The sequence below is a fragment of the Arachis stenosperma genome, chromosome 3 (genome assembly GCF_014773155.1).
Source record: "Arachis stenosperma cultivar V10309 chromosome 3, arast.V10309.gnm1.PFL2, whole genome shotgun sequence".
Lineage (NCBI taxonomy): Eukaryota > Viridiplantae > Streptophyta > Magnoliopsida > Fabales > Fabaceae > Arachis > Arachis stenosperma.
This window is the reverse complement of record NC_080379.1, coordinates 47,870,383-47,888,139: the sequence shown is the minus strand read 5'-3', so window position 1 is coordinate 47,888,139 and position 17,757 is coordinate 47,870,383. Positions and strand designations below refer to the sequence as shown.

General features: G+C 33.0%; 1 long non-coding RNA gene across 1 annotated transcript; it reads right to left on the bottom strand.

The window, feature by feature from the left end:
* Window positions 1–8,705: 8,705 nt before the first annotated feature.
* LOC130970061 (uncharacterized) lies at window positions 8,706–11,573 on the bottom strand. Its single transcript, XR_009081992.1, has 4 exons — window positions 11,426–11,573; window positions 11,277–11,330; window positions 11,054–11,201; window positions 8,706–9,040 (listed from the first exon to the last, which is right to left on the bottom strand). It is a non-coding gene; the product is annotated as an uncharacterized LOC130970061 (long non-coding RNA).
* Window positions 11,574–17,757: the final 6,184 nt, after the last annotated feature.

The following is a 17,757-nucleotide window of genomic DNA, read 5'->3' as shown; positions in this document are numbered from 1 at the left end:
ATAACTATGTGTTGTGCTGGTTAACTCCATGCATTGTATAATTGTGTTTCTCTGGTTAATTTGTATAAACATAACTTACCAGCATTATGTGTTGTTGGAGAGAATGTGCTGGTTTTTTTTTCTACATCTTGGTATTAGGAATTTAAGATGGCTAGAAAAGGTCGTTACACGAAAAAACCAAAATTAGGACCAGGATGTCAGCAACCTCAAACAGCTCCACCCGCGGCTCCGGCTTCCCACCACGATGACTCTCGAATTCTCCCGGCCAGTGGTGATAGTGTCTCTACAACTTCACGTCCGTTTCGTTCACCGCGTAGTTGGTGCACGAAATTGTGATCATCAATGGCGCCATCAACATGGTACGCTCAATTGAAATCTCAACTCTTTATCACAACTTCGCACAACTAACCAGCAAGTGCACTGGGTCGTCCAAGTAATAAACCTTACACGAGTAAGGGTCGATCCCACGGAGATTGTTGGTATGAAGCAAGCTATGGTCATCTTGTAAATCTCAGTCAGGCAGATTCAAATGGTTATGGATGATTTATGAATAAAACATAAAACAAGGATAGAGATACTTATGTAATTCATTGGTGAGAATTTCAGATAAGCGTATGGAGATGCTTTGTCCCTTCCATCTCTCTGCTTTTCTACTGTCTTCATCCAATCCTTCTAACTCCTTTCCATGGCAAGCTGTATGTTGGGCATCACCGTTGTCAGTGGCTACAATCCCGTCCTCTCAGTGAAAATGTTCAACGCACCCTGTCATGGCACGGCTAATCATCTGTCGGTTCTCAATCAGGTTGGAATAGAATCCATTGATTCTTTTGCGTCTGTCACTAACGCCCAGCCTTCAGGAGTTTGAAGCTCGTCACAGTCATTCAATCATTGAATCCTACTCTGAATACCACAGACAAGGTTTAGACCTTCCGAATTCTCTTGAATGCCGCCATCAATTCTAGCTTATACCACGAAGATTCTGATTAAGGAATCCAAGAGATAAACATTCAAGCCTTGTTTGCTTGTAGAACGGGAGTGGTTGTCAGGCACGCGTTCATAAGTGAGAATGATGATGAGCGTCACATAATCATCACATTCATCAAGTTCTTGAGTGCGAATGAATATCTTGGAATAAGAACAAGCTGAATTGAATAGAAGAACAATAGTAATTGCATTAATACTCGAGGTACAGCAGAGCTCCACACCTTAATCTATGGTGTGTAGAAACTCCACCGTTGAAAATACATAAGAACAAGGTCTAGGCATGGCCGTGAGGCCAGCCCCATGATCTAAGATAGCATAAAACTACTCAAAGATAGCTACCAAGATGAGAATACAATAGTAAAAGGTTCTATATGTAGAGAACTAGTAGCCTAGGGTTTACAGAAATGAGTAAATGACATAAAAATCCACTTCCGGGCCCACTTGGTGTGTGCTTGGGCTGAGCATTGAAGCATTTTCGTGTAGAGACTTTTCTTGGAGTTAAACGCCAGCTTTTGTGCCAGTTTGGGCGTTTAACTCCCATTCTTGTGCCAGTTCCGGCGTTTAACGCCGGGCAGTTTTGAGCTGATTTGGAACGCCGGTTTGGGCCATCAAATCTTGGGCAAAGTATGGACTATTATACATTGCTGGAAAGCCCAGGATGTCTACTTTCCAACGCCGTTGAGAGCGCGCCAATTGAGCTTTTGTAGCTCCAGAAAATCCACTTCGAGTGCAGGGAGGTCAGAATCCAACAGCATCTGCAGTCCTTTTCAGTCTCTGAATCAGATTTTTGCTCAAGTCCCTCAATTTCAGCCAGAAAATACCTGAAATCACAGAAAAACATACAAACTCATAGTAAAATCCAGAAAAGTGAATTTTAACTAAAAACTAATAAAAATATAATAAAAACTAACTAAAACATACTAAAAACATACTAAAAACAATGCCAAAAAGCGTATAAATTATCCGCTCATCAGTAGTGAACCAAGGCCTGCTCCACAGACGAGCACAAATATTGCCCAAAACTTGGATCCAGACCACGTAAACTTGGATGCTAATACAAATGAGGTAGATTCTCTTGATCAAGAAGTTGACGACCTCTTTGTTGCTTCTGGAGTTCAGAGTCGCAAAACAAGCAATATTACAAAATTTTAAACGGTTAATATCATCGATAACATATAAATAATTTTTCTTGTTCAATATAATTTAGACTCTGTCATATATTAATTTTCTAAGTTCTAACTATGAGAAGAGCATCAAACCCATCCTTAATTTACGCTATAACCCTAATTTGTTCCTTTCAAATGCTTTCCATTACAGTCAACGACTAAGAACTTCTCCAATATTTGTATCGTGATTTTTTTTCTTGTTTTCTATTTTTTAATGAGATAAAATATATTTTAAAAAATTAAAATATTTTTAAAAAATTTTAATTACTAATTCAATTTAATTTTGTTTCCAACATTTGAAATAAATTTTAAATTTATACTTATTATTAATTTTTTATATTAGAAATTAGTCATTTTTTATTTTTTTCAGTTATTCCAATTATATTTCAATTTATGCATGTTTTATGCTCGTGTGATCCATCATGCTTTTTTGTTAAGCTTATAATAATTAGTTAAACTAAAGAGTAGTAATTTGTGCATGATTAGTAACTAGTACAAATTAGTTGTTAAATTTAATACAAAAAAGTCGGTAAACTTTTTAAGAATTTTTGCTAACTACTTCGAGAACGAAAGACATTTTTTTAAAGAGTGAAAAAATGAAAAAAAAAACAATATTGATGATTTTGGTGTAGCATTGAAAAATTTAAGGTTATATGTATGGAAAATGTATCATAAGAAAATAATGGTTTATAATATATATATATATATATATATATATATGGGCAATTCTAATATTATTATGTGTTTTTTTTTTTAAATAAGTAGAGCATCTTTATTTATTGTACTCAATGCGAGTACACGCCTTGAATGTTCTTATAATTATGTTTTATATTAATTTTCTTGCATATTATTCACAATGGATATACATATAAGGTATTATATTTTTTATAAATTTCGAAAATACAATAAAGCCACTAAAATTAAGTGTGAAAGAGGCTATAGAACGGCTTAACAGTAGAAGAATTATGTTCAAGTTCAACAACGAAAAGCAACCAATTAGAAACAAAGTTGGATTGTTGAGTGGCGTTTTTGGTTCGTATGAAAAATTTTCTATTTGCGAGGAAAGTTGGCATAAGATTATCACTAAAGATAAAGTTTATAACGAATGTGTCAAGATAAAGTTTATATCCGTGTTAAATTAAATCTGCTTCGTTTGACAATTATTAACAAATTTTATTATCTATGCAGCAAATTTTTCACTTTGATGAAAATAGTGAAGGAACTATTAAGAAAAATATTTTGAAAAGTATTAGAAAGTCCTGGAAGGATACAAGGTTGAGGTTGTATGATGCTTATTACGAGCCAACATCAACGACTAAACAAAATATTGATAACTGCTCGCCGGGAATTGATCGAGAGCATTGAAGATGATACCTTGACTATCGCGCTAAACCTAAGACACAGGTAATCTAATATATCATTAGTACACAACAATACAATTTATGTTGCATTGAATTTTTTAAAAGGGGTTTCTAATCGCCCTTTATCTCTGATGGACCAATAATAGAAGTGCAGGAAAAACGCGATGAATCGATCAAAACAACTATATACTCACACTGGCGGTTCGAAAAGCTTCGCACGGTAGAGGGAAGAAGAGATACTTTACTTTTTTATTCACTCTTTGGACTATCTTTATGTTTACATTCTCCTTGATTGTATGGAATACGATAATGACATAAACTTTATTGTTACAGTCAGAACAACAAGGGAGGAGAGTCGGTAGAGGAGAGTTATGAATCACAGTGCACAAAAAAAAAGATGGCTCCTATATCAATGATGAAGCAAGAGCAATTGGTGTAAGTACTACTTATTATAATTGCTCGATAAAATTATGATCTCAAATAGGTTAATAGTTTACTTCTCTATATTTTATTTTGTTTTTCATTTCTTTACTAAATAGTTTATTTCATGAATTGGTTTGGTATTGGGTCGAAAATAACAATAAAATGTTCAAAGATGAGTTTCTATTAACCCTAATTCATTAGCTTTTCACCACAATTTCTTCCCATATGTCAAACTCGGCTCAAAAGAAGTTTTAGCTGGCTTCGGTTTGCATTAGATTAAAGTAATTGATTTTCAAATTCAGTTCAATAGCGTTAAACTAAAAAATCTTTTGTTACGGGTGGAATAAGGCTAGAAAGGCTGGGTTTGAATTCTTATCTATACATATATAGTGAAAATATCTGTGTTTGTTTCTGTATCCCTGTATTTCCAACTCAAAGACCAAATCTAATGTAGCCATATGAATATATGATGACTGACAATGCAATTTTCAATGTTGCTTACTTTTAATTATTATTGCAAATTTACCTTAGATGTTTCTATACCGTTTCAATTTCAATGTATTTAAAAAAAATCGCGATTTTTATAGAAAAACAAAATAATTTATTTTAAAAGTTTTTGAATTTAGCGGTGGTTTTGAACCTCCGAAAATGGTCTTAAATTAAAAAAAAAAACAACCTAGATTGCGATGGTTTGCAACCGCGGGTAAACATGCTTCAAAACCCACAGTTCCATATTGCGGCGATTTTAAAACCGCCGCCAAAAAGTTCCAAACTTTAAAAAACCATTTTAAATAGCGGCGATCCGTAATTGCTGGTAAACATGTGCAAAATCGTGCTACTCGCATTTAGCGGCGGTTTTTTAATTGGATGCCGCAAAATATTGATACAGTGGCGGTTATACCAACGGTTCTTGGAAATCGTCGCAAAACCTAATCCCCGCGCCAATTACCAAGGCGTTTTCCTTAGCTGCCGGCGTTTGATTTTGCGCGGTTTAAAACCGCCGCTAATCATTAAAAAACCGCCGATAAATAGCACCTCTCTAATAGTGTGTATATCTCGTTTACATTCATCTATTGTGTTTTATCGTTTATAGTGTAAATGAAATAAATAATAGAATATAAACCCGTAAAAGCGCTACAAATTATTTATTTTTGTAAATAAAAGATTTATTTTTAAAAAATCCATATTTTATCCCATTAATTTGCATAATACTTTTATTTTCTAACTTTTTAATTAATTTAGAGTGAAGCGTTGTGATGGTAAAAGAATAACCATAATTTTTTTTTATAGTGGTTCTGCAAAAGCTACTGATCGGTAGACTAATTTAGACGCTACTAATGAAAGTCCTCTATGGCTCTATAATATCCGACACGATTTCCTCTTTCTATATATTTATGAATGTTTAATTATGTAGCTACATATATACCTAAATAACTATGATTGAAATTATTTATGAGAAAAAGTAATGAAAGATAGCTTTTTCGGGTATTCATTTAATTTCGCTCTCAAGGGTTAGTTCTTGTTTGTGTACCAATTTAAAGAGGAGCAACTATTTAAAGTGGGAGACAAAAGGCAAGCCCCGACATCGTTCCACCTTTAAGGATTTGATTAAAAAGACTTAATAAAGGAAGAAGAAAAATTTAACAAAATAATTTTCATATTTAGCGTATTTATTTATTGATATTTATTAATTTCATGCCAATATAAAATTATTTGATATATTTGTTAAAAATCAAGTTAATGATCTATACACGTTTAAAATGAAATATGAGATGATTGGATCATATTTGTATTTATGTTTATTTACAAAATTTAGTACAAATGATCTTTATTGTAGGTACTTATATATAATTTAATGGTTAGATCAATATAAATTATTTTTTACAAAAGATATAAGAAGAAGTGTAGTTTTACTTAAAATTTTAAAATTAAATAAAAACTGTTTTTAATTTAATGTTTTTAGCAAATATCCCCCAAATTCATGTTGGAAATTAAAATCTAACAAGTAATAATAATAATTACCTAATCGCAAAGTTTGATGCTTCATGGTGCGTATCGTGCAGGTCAAGATGGTCAAAAATCAAGACCATTCAATTCAATTCAATAATAATGTGTGGAATCTCTCGTGGAAGTTGGCACAGTGACACTTTTTTCTTTCTTTATTTGCAGCCATGCTCCTTTTTGAATGGCCTAATTAGTAATTACCACTGTTCCCTCCCTCGATCGCATGCCATCACTTACGCTCATTAATCCAAGGAATTTGCATGGCATATAATATTATGCATTAAACTTAAAAGTAATATGAATATCCGATTATGAATAAAATGGTAGTCCACGGTCACAAAGTTTACTTGAAATAAAATAATATCGTCAATTATGTAAAATATTCCTCGCTCGCACAAACGTGTATAAACGTAACATGTCTATAGCGCTACATGTACTTTCCAGATCAATCTATGTATTGTATACAAAGTATATCAAAACCAGCAATGACTCTTCTAGATTTTGACTCTTTCACATAATCACATACAACCCCTATATATCTTTCACTATTAATGAGTCATCGATTTAATTATTGAAAATAATTTAATTGAGCGAGTCATTATTATTTATCCTAAGCCGCCTTATTTTTATACAACGAATTTAGTTTAACATAAGAAAATGAGACCAACTTTTTGCGAAATCTTTAAATGGCGTTTTCTTATTCTATGTTTATAAAATATATAATTTTTTTATAAAATTAAAATAATATACACTTACAAATATTAGAATTTAAAATTTAAAATTTAATAGTAAAAAAATAAAAAAAAAGTAAAAAGAAAAGATTTTATATAAATAAGAAGACTCAAGTTTGTTAAAAGTTTATTTAAATCAAGCAAGTGTTAGAAGGTTTTCACCTCATGCTTGAAGTGTCCCACCTTATGTTTTTAAGTGTCGTTCTATCATGTTTTTTGTTTTAAAGTAATTTTGGTACAAATTTAATCTGAGTCGTCTGCTAGTTATGTTGTCTTGTAAATTTTGTGCGTATTAGTTAGAGTTGTGGTTAAAATTAAGTTAAGAGGTCATATAGAGTTTGATAGGTCAAGAGTAAGGAATCTTATTAAATTAAGAGAAAGTATGAGAAGCCAATGAAATATTTATACAATGTGTATAATGGAGGTTTATAGAGTATTAGAGATATAATTATTAGTGTTACATTTTTTCATCAGCTGAAGCTTTTGGGATGAGTGGTATCATGACATGGTATTAAAATGCTAGATCCGAAAGGTCAAGAGTTCGATTCTTAGTGAACCCAAAAATTAAACGAATTTTTCGAGATGTTTATTATCCCTTGTACTCGGATGGTTATTCTAAATAGTATAGGGGATGTTCATTTCATAACTCAATAGCCATTGTACACATTGTACAAATAGTCCATTGTCTCCCTAGCGGGATCCTTAAATTAATGACTTAATTCTTTTGAAAATGGTAATTGACAATGGTGATCTAATCATTGACTTTAGGGAAAATACATGACAACATATTACTACTAGAAGACGACGGTCTTGAAGAAGAAGATGGGATCGATCGAGACAAAAAAGAAGAAGACGAGTTTAATGATCGAAAAATTACATCGAAAGAGGAGGATGATGAACCAGAGGAAGAAGATGATGATTCTAAATAAGGTTAATGGTGTGCGAAATTGAACTTCACACAACTGAACCGGCAAGAGCACCAGGTCGTCCAAGTAATACCTCAGGTGAGTGGGGGTCGAATCCCACGGAGATTGTCGGATTGAGCAAACAATGGCTATCTTGTACATCTTAGTCAGGCGATTAGAAAAGATGGTTGTTTGTTTGCAAGCATAAACGAAAATTAAAGGAAACGAAATACCATATTAATGTAAAAGCAATGAGAGAGATTCAGTTCAGGCTTCGAAGATGCGTATTCCTTCCAGATTAAGTTTTCTTATTGTCTACTTCAATAACGAATGATTCATTCAATGACAGCCGTAAGTGATTAACTCATGTCCTCTCATCAAGTTAATCTCTTCTAAACCGTAGCAGTCCACCATATCCGAGCAACTCATGTCCTCTCATTAAGTTAACTCATGGCTTCCCATTATGGCCGAAGGTGAAGATCTAAGCAATCCACTCCCCTTCACGATCCTACTCAAATGCCACAGACATGGTCGGATGTTTCGGATCAGGGAATGCTGCTTCTATGACTCTAGACTTAACGCCACAGAGACCTCAGTAACCCACGGTCAACGAAATTTTATGTCACTTATCCATAGTAGCCCAGGTATGCTCTTGGAATCTGCAGTGCACTCTCTAGCTGTGCTTCAATGCTATCCGGGTCAAGACTCACACAAAACCTATGTAGAACAAGGATGAATGTCACGGTTCATCCTCAATTCATGAGATGAAGACCGAAAATGTACAAGAGAATGGAATCAAATGTGTATTGAAATAAAAACAGTAATATTATTAATCCATGAGAATCAGCAGAGCTCCTAACCCTAACTTAGGAGGTTTAGTAGCTCATAGCTTACAGAAAATAATAGTAAAACATGCAAAAGGGCAAAGATCCGTGTAACACCCTACTACACAATGTTTTACGCTTAAGTCATAGAACAGAGGTAGTGTGGTATTACAGACCTCTAATAGTAAGGATATACATATAATACTGAAAAAATAATATAATAGGAGCCTTGAAACAAAGTGGGTAAACAGGAATCGCAAAATAAAAAAAAACGCAACGCTCAAGGAATAGGATTACTTGCGTGCTAAGAAACCTAATAGGAATATGATAGAACAATAAACGAAGGGATAAAGAAAAGCCAAGGAACAGCATAACTAGCCTCTGACTCAGCCTGCGAAGCTAAGGCTGGCCGGAGGATACATATATACATATAAATATACATAAGTGTCCCCAAAATATACCAAAATACCAAAGTAAACTCCTATCTCTCCCTCAACCTCTAAGAGGAGCAGCATACATAAGTTACTTGGAGAGTAAGCTACACATATATATACATATATACAAATAGAAACCAAAATACACCCAAGAACTACTTCGCTTTCCAGAATCCAGACGCCTAGCGAGGAGCCTCTCGACCTGCATCTGAAAAACAACAATACAATATGGAATGAGAACCGGAGGTTCTCAGCATGGTAAAAGTGCCACGCGCATAAGAAATACGGTCCTGAGAATGCCATAGGCAATCCTAGAACTCCATTATTCAATTATCCAACTTAAGCACTAAAATAGAAGCCATAAACAGGGGTAGGTATTCTAAATCTGCCTAACTTACTCAAGTTCAAACTTAACCTAACAGCAAACCACTGAACCGAAAATCATACTTGCATCGAACCGAAACCACAATAGCCACCGAACCGAAATACGTTCATGTGGTTAATCCTTCATCTTCAATTCTCAATCAACAAGCACAAGCAACCAAACAACTTCATGCACAGGTAATGATCAAATAGTACAAATAGCAGGTATAACAAATAGCAGGTAATATATATCAATTAGGCATACCCAGGAACTGCATAGCAATCAAAACAAACAAATGCATATGATGCATGCCTGTCCTATGGCTGATGGGGCCCATCTGTCGGTTATCCAGCCAACCCGACAAGTCCGAAAACCTTAGACTGTCCCTCGTCGCGCATCCCCAAGAGTCTATGCATAGATTTCACATACATTCATCATATAATCACTCAATGGGGGTTATCCATACCCGGGAATTTATACGTGCCCGGTCACCCTTACGACGTAGGGTTAACAGAGTATCGAGAATCAACCTGGAACACGTGGTGGCGAGCCACGGTTTTTACCCAGGGAAACTCGTATCTCAGATATCATCATTCATAAGCCATTTCATAGTCATAATCATTATTTAATCATTCATCAAGCCATGGCATGTTAACTCCTTTTGTTAACAACCTCCCTTTCACATTTTTCATCATCATCCCCTTATGATTCATTTTGATTACCCTTTCCAGGTCCTGACCAAACTATCTATCAAATTCTTCTCAAACTTCTTAATATCGAATAATCTTAAAATTAACCCAACTCTAACATTAAACCAATCACATCACACGAAGATTAAACTTTAACTTCTCGAACCCATGACTATCACTAAGACATCCTCGGCACTCTATTTTCTTTGCTGTTTTTAATATAACAAATGAACTCGGAATTGCACAAACTTTATGTCCAGGCATTCATCTTGAAATAAGCTTTCTAAAAAACCAAAGATCATAATTTTCTAATTTCTCTAGCCTCAGGAATAAAGGAAAAACTGTGACTGCTCTGCAGTGCATAAAACCAGAAAAACAGCAGCAGCATGTGATATTCAAAATTCAATATAAAATCCAAGTTAAATCCAATGACCTTAAAAATTAATGTAGTTAAACTTTACTCATCCAGAAACAAGTGTGTCTTGGTTGCAACCCAATTGCTATTCAATTCTAAGAGTTACAAGCATTGGAAGTTGATGCATAGCTTGCTGAAATCTGTTTCTTTTCAGCTATGACCACCAATATTCAAAAACTCACAACTCCCAATCCTCAACTCTTAAAATTATGAAGTTTTAGAGAAATAAAGAAAATTAATCAAATTTTATAACAAAATTGGTTTCGCTCCAAGACTCAACTCGTAGAAGTCGCAGCAAGACAAACAAGTTGCTGCCCTGTTTGACATTTTCTGCTGCAGGACAAATTTAACAACCTAACTTTAAAAAAAAGTGCCATAAATTGATTATTTAACAAAAAGGTTCTAAATTTTCCAGTTTAGTTCCTTATATTCCCAAGTAGAACCCAAATTTAGTCTCATGCAATTCCGATCATTACATAATTAGTTACAGCACATGCAATACCACCACAACACAACTCTACATCCTTATTAACAAACACCAATCCTAATCCATCATAAATAAATATAAGAACACATTATTAATAACTTCCACACCTCATAAATTCCAATATATATATCCACCAACAAATCTATTCCAATAACATTACAAGGCTAATCATTAAATACAACAAACAATTCAACTTATCCTATGGTACCTCTAACCTAAGCTTTCACAACACCGTAAATATTAAACGTACGAAACTTAAACCATACCTTGGCCGATCACTTAATTCACCCAAGGCAGCTTCTTAACACAAAATTACAGCCTCTTCAAGCTCAAGTAAAACAGCCACAAACTAAGCTTTGATCACCAACAAGCCTCCAAATATTCCCAATGCATATATACCCACTTAATCTACACCTAATACATATACATATTCTAATTTCAGTTCTCCATTACTAAAACAAGATTGAGCTAGGGTTAGGGTGTTCTTACCATACCCATATGCTCAATAGCTTGAGCCCACAAGTTCCGGAAGCTAACTTGAACCTAGAACACAAGAATTGAACAATTTTTAACTTAATTGTTCATAAATTTCCGAAATTAGGAGAAGCTGGCTGAGAAGGAAATAATGAGTTACCTACCAAATTGTTCCATGGGTTTCGTAGAGCTCGTCGCGGTGAACGCGTGGTCGCAAACGGTTCGTCAATCGGAGCTCTGGATCAAAAGTTACATGGATTTGAAATTAAAGTGAGGGTTAGGTTTTTGCTTGTGTTCTTCTTCTCCCTAAGAAATGTTTCCCAGCGTGAATAATGAAGAAGAAGGGAAATAAGAAGCTGTGCCTCTTTAATGGATTGGGTTTGGTTGGGCCTTGGGCCCATTTTGGGTCCGGTTCAACCAGTTCGGCCCATCCGGCCCAATCTTGGGCCAAACTTTTCGAAATTGGTATCAAAATTCTCGTTTCGATGAGCTCTATCTTATTTTGATATCAGTTTTGCGTATTTAATTTTCCTATTGAAAATTCGATTTATTGACTAATTATATACCGATTTTAGCGGGGTTTACAATCCGTAGTCTTTAACAAATGTGATCTTTGTTCTATTTATACTAATCTAATAATAAAAAGAATACAAAAATATGATAGACTAGACTTAGAGGTGCGAAAGTCCACTCTTGGGCCCACTTTGGTTAAGTACTTGGGCTGAGTTTGACATCCAACTTGAGTGATGGGCATTGAACTCCCATTAGGGAGTCGATCCACGCTGCCTTGTACTCCTTGGTGGGTGTTGAATGCCCTAGAGGGGTTGTTTGGGCATTCAATGCTGGCTTGAGTTCCTTTGGGGCGTTGAATGCCAGAAAGGGGGTAGTTCTTGGGCGTTCAACGCCCAATATGGCAAACTCCTTAAAAGAAAAATATAAACCATTATATATTGCTGGAAATATCTGGAAGTTAGCTTTCCAACGCCGTTGAGAATGCGTCATTTGGACTTCTGTAGCTCCAGAAACGCTCGTTTGAGTGCGTGGAGGTCAGAATCTGACAACATCTGGTACGCTTTCCTTGCCTCTAAATCAGACTTTATCAAAGCTCCTCAATTTCAGCCAAAAATAACCTAAAATTATCAGAAAACACAACAACTCAAAGTAGAATCTAAAAATATAAATTTTGCAATAAAAAACATATGAAAATATAATGAAACTTAAATAAAATATAACTAAAACAATATGAAAATGATGCCAAAAAGCGTATAAAATATCCGTTCATCAGTTAACCTAAATATAATTTAACAAATTTTTGTTGTAGGTTAAAATCATATTATAGTCAGATCATATAATTACAATGCATGTTAGCCTTAGTTCTATCTTATGTATTTCTTTATTTCTTTTTTTGGCTTTTTTTATATTGTATGTTTGATCTTTCACATCATATATGAATTACTATTTTCAAATAAATTATTAATTTATACTTTACTTATTGGGAGTTGATTATTGATTATTAACTTTCAAGATCCATTATAGATTGAAAATAAAAAATAGAAAAAGATTGGCATTACCATCGAAATGTTCTTGACGGTAACAATTTTCCATATTTAAAAAAAAACAATATTGGAGTTACCGATAACTTTACCAGCGGCAAAATTTGACGGTAATAATGCGCGAAGTTTCCACGTTTGGCGCCATAGTTACCATCGAAAAAATTCCGACGGTAAGTGGCATCAGGTTATCGTCACTTAAACTTCGAATTCCGTCCATAATTCTACCGGAAGTTATCGTTGGACAAAAAAATATCCGCCGCTAACCAATTTACATACGAGGTTTATACCGTCAAAAATAATCTGCCGCAGAATCTGACAGTAATAATCAATTTACCAGGGGATTATTTTCGTTATTTTACCAATAAATCTGACGGTACTCAACATTTTTCTTATAATGTAATGATTTATCGACAGAATCAAGCTCATGTGTCAATGATCGAGTTGTATGTTGAATTCGATAAGTTGGATATTAGTCAAGAAGCGGATGAATCCTTCCTAAATGATGGGGGAAAACATAGACTGAGAAGAAAACAACAATGATAGTAAAAAAGAGTTTTTAGCCAACAAAAAGATTCCACTTAGAGGAACGGAAAGACTCCACCTGTAGGAATGCCTGCGGCTATTGGAGCTAGCTAAGGCATTCGCTTCCATGTCCAGACGTAAAGCAAAACTAGTGGACCATATATCACTGTCATATCGTAACACGAGACCCAACACAAGGACTTATATAAATATGCCAAACATACAGATCTCCAACTGTAAGATTTGATTTTTGAAAAATTCTTCAACATAGGCAAGTATTTACAGCTCACCATTGACGTCAACTTCTCAGAAAACAAAGTGATCTTAATCAAACAGAATATATGACATCGGACATAGCGTTGCACAAACTTTGCAGTGTCCAATGCCTCTACATTACAGATTTGTCTAATCCATCACAACTTGATTGCACTAAATATGTGATCATTTTTGCCTGAAAGTATCTCAAAGTTGGCCACACATTTGTCGATCAAGTGGACAAAATTACTGTCTGTTCTTTCACTTATAGCACGACTGTTAGTAGGAAGACCATAAATGTGTGTCACATCTTCCAGTGTGATTGTGCATTCACCCACTGAAAGATGAAACGTATGTGTCTCAAACTGTTATCTGTCTATTAATATCATCATTAGGGATGATTTACATATTTACTCTTCTTATTTGAGATATGTAATAAAAATTTATTTTTCGTAATGTATCAATCACCAAATAATTATATCGTTGAGTTAATTTTCTCAATTTTAAAACTTTTACCGCCTGAATATAAATCAACATGAAAATAGTTAGACTAACGTGCAATAAAAATTATAAAAACTAAAATACTAAAAAAATTATAAAAACTATATTTATAATTAAAAATACTTTATATATACATATATTTTTTAAATAACATGGATATATATTATTTAAAATTTATGTACTGCGACTACCGTCGGTAAAATATATATTCCATTAATCTTAATATTAATTATATCTATTATCGACATTCATGTTATGATACTACTATATTTATATATTAATAATATATTTATGTATTATTAGCATGAATATATTAAAATAAATATAATTTATTAACAAAAATATATAAAATACTTTATATGTTAATACATATAATCATTTTGACATTCAGTAATAATTTATTATAATAAAAAATATGAATATTAATATATAATATTATTTAGCATATAAAATAATATTCAATATTCATTATATTAATATTAGTGTCATATTTTAAAAGTTAATAATAATATATAATGTTCAGATTATTACACATATAATATTAAATTAGATAATAATTATTAACAATAAAAAAATAAAAAATACTACTAAACGCTATTAAAAAAATTATACATATTACCTACAAATATTAATATTTAAGATATATATGTACTAAGATAATTATTGTAATAATATTAATATTATCATTAGTGATAACACTAAAACAATAGTAATGTGAACAACCTAGAAAAAAACAACCATAAGAGTAAAATAAAGATATCTATAAATAATTTAACAAGATAATAATTTATATATCGAAGATAGTGTAGATGCGCAATAATATATTTTTTTGATAGAGTTAAATCTCGTATAATTTTTTATTCAAAGCACACTTTAGATTGCGTTCATTTTTAAAAGCAGGATAAGATAAGACACTAAGAATAAGATACAAAAGACAGAGATACAAAATTTTGTATTTTTATATTTTATTTGGTGATAAATTAGAACAAATTATAAAATCTAATTATTCTCATTTTTTTATTCAAAAAATTTGAGAAAAAATATAATAATAATAAATATAATTATAAGAACGAGAATAATGAAAGAAAAAATGAAAAATAACTTTTCTCCCTTGTTAGTGTTTTTATGCCCTTCTCGTCAAGATAGACATAAAATACACTAATTCAGTGTCTCTGAACATAATATCTCTATCCATGTTTCATCTGACAAACATGATTTGTGTTTGTGTCCCTGTTTCAGTATCCCATCCATATAAATAAACAAAAATATATATTAATGTCTTTACTTTATCATTTTTTTCTTATCAAAGCACCGTTCTCTCTCACTAACACCACTCTCATTCACTATTACTACTGTGCTTTATAATCTCTCAATCTACTCGGCCACACTGAGAAAGAACAAGTTGGATTTATAGAAACTTTGGTGGTGGGGATAGCTACACACACTACAAGAAAAACGTTAAGTATCATTAAATTTATCATCGTCCTAGAGTTTATGGTATAAACGGCGCCAGAAAGTGTTTACCAACAGATTATTTTTGTCCGATGCTAATTACCATGGATTTTACGTCGATTTTTCAATAGATTTATCGAGACTGAGTTAATGATTACTGTCGGATTAATCCGAGGGTAACTTTGGTGCCACTTCACATGTTTAGGCACCAAGTTACTGTTGAATTTATCCGCCAATAAATTTATTGGTAGTTATTTTTAGTTTTTTATTTTATTTTTTTGGCGCAGTTAAGCCATAATTATTAGTCAAATTAAAATTCTTGTTAACAAAATTGTTAGTGTAAATCCTGTGAAAGTGGCGAATAATTAATCAATAAAATAATTTTTAATAAAAAATTAGAAATGTGAATTTTATAGTGAAATAGGATAGAGTTAATTAAAACAAGAATTTTGACACTAATTTCAAAGAATTTGGCCCAAAATTGGGCCAAATGGACTGAACCGATCGAACCAAGCCCAAACCGGACTCGTGGGCCCAACTAATCCATCATACTTAATGAGCTTCAACTCATTTCTTCCCAACTTAACATGAAACACGTTCATGGAAGGGAGAGCAAGGGAAGAGAGCTTCCAACCCTAACATCCAATTCATAGTAGTAAGAGAAAATGAAAACAAAAACTAACAAGAAACAAGAAAAACAAGATGCTACAACTAACAAAAACTAGTAAATAAACCAAAAATCAAGCTATTTATAATATTTACATATGAACAATAACCAATAACAAACACACATTGTAATTTTCCGGTAACGACGCTAAAAACTTGATATAAGATTTATCGTTGGTTAGAAATTTCGCACAAATAATCTCGTCGGAGTATAGTTCCCAACCAACAAATAATCCTCCACCAAAGTTTAATTTTTGGTTGTCACAAGTCCAACCCAATAAAGATAACTGAGAGTATTAGTCTCGGATCGTTCTCCTTAGAAATTACAATCAAATTCTCAATTACTGGTTATGAGTTTTAAGGGGGTTGGTTGATAAAAGGGCAAGAAAATAAATGATAAGAAAGTTAATTGACAAGAAAAGTAAATCAAACAACTAAAGAAAGCAAGTAATAAAGAGAGACATTCATGGCAAGGATTGAGAATATAGGCTTTCTATCCTAGTCATTAATTATCATACAATAGTTAACAAGAGCTAATCCTATTTCATCATCTCCAACATAGGAATAAGGTATAATGTTATCTTCATATTGAGAGAAAGTCAAATAGGACTAGTTAATCTCAATCCAAAAGTCCTAATCAACTTACTAATTGAATTAGCAAGAGATTAGAGTCAATGAAAATAATATTAACTAACAACTCTATATCACCAACATGAGTTGGGTATTAATGATTCAAGATTGCATAATTTCTTTTTTCAAACCAATAATGCTCAAAAAACTACTCTAAACCTAAGGCAAGCATTTTGTCAAACACTTAGAAGGCATAAAAGGAAAGCATGGTAAATTGTAAGAAATATAAATTCTACAACTATCCAAAGCAAGGAAATAACAATAGAAACTCAATTAAACATCAATGACATGAAAACATAAAATTGCATTAAAGAAAATCCAAATCCAACAGGAGTGCATCAACATAAAAGTGACATAAAAGGAAAATTAACAAGAAAACTAAGAAGAACAAAGATGTAAGAACAAGAAATTATAAAGAAAACTAGATGAGAACAAGAATTAAACTCTAGATCTAAGAAAGATTTGACCTAGTTCTACCCTAATTCTAGAGAGAAGATAGAGCTTCTCTCTCTAGAAAACTACCTAAAGCATGATCCTAAGCTATCTAATTGCTCCTCCCCTGTCCAATCTTGAATTCTGCATCAAATAGCCTCAGAAATGAGTTGGATTTAGGCCTGGGAAGTTCAGAAATCGCCCCCAGCGTCTTCGCTTTAATGAGGTGACGTGATTAACGTCACGCGTGCGCGTGGCCATGAATGTCCTCCTCACGCGTACACGTGAATGACGTGTGCACGTGGCCTTGAATTCTCCAAATGCTCATTTTTTCATGAATTCTTCACTTTACATGCTTTTCTCTTCACTTCTTTCATCCAATACTTACCTTATGAATCTGAAATCACTCAACAAACATATCAAGGCATCAAATGGAAACAAAGTGAATTAAATTTAGCTAATTAAAGGTCCAAAAAGTATATTTT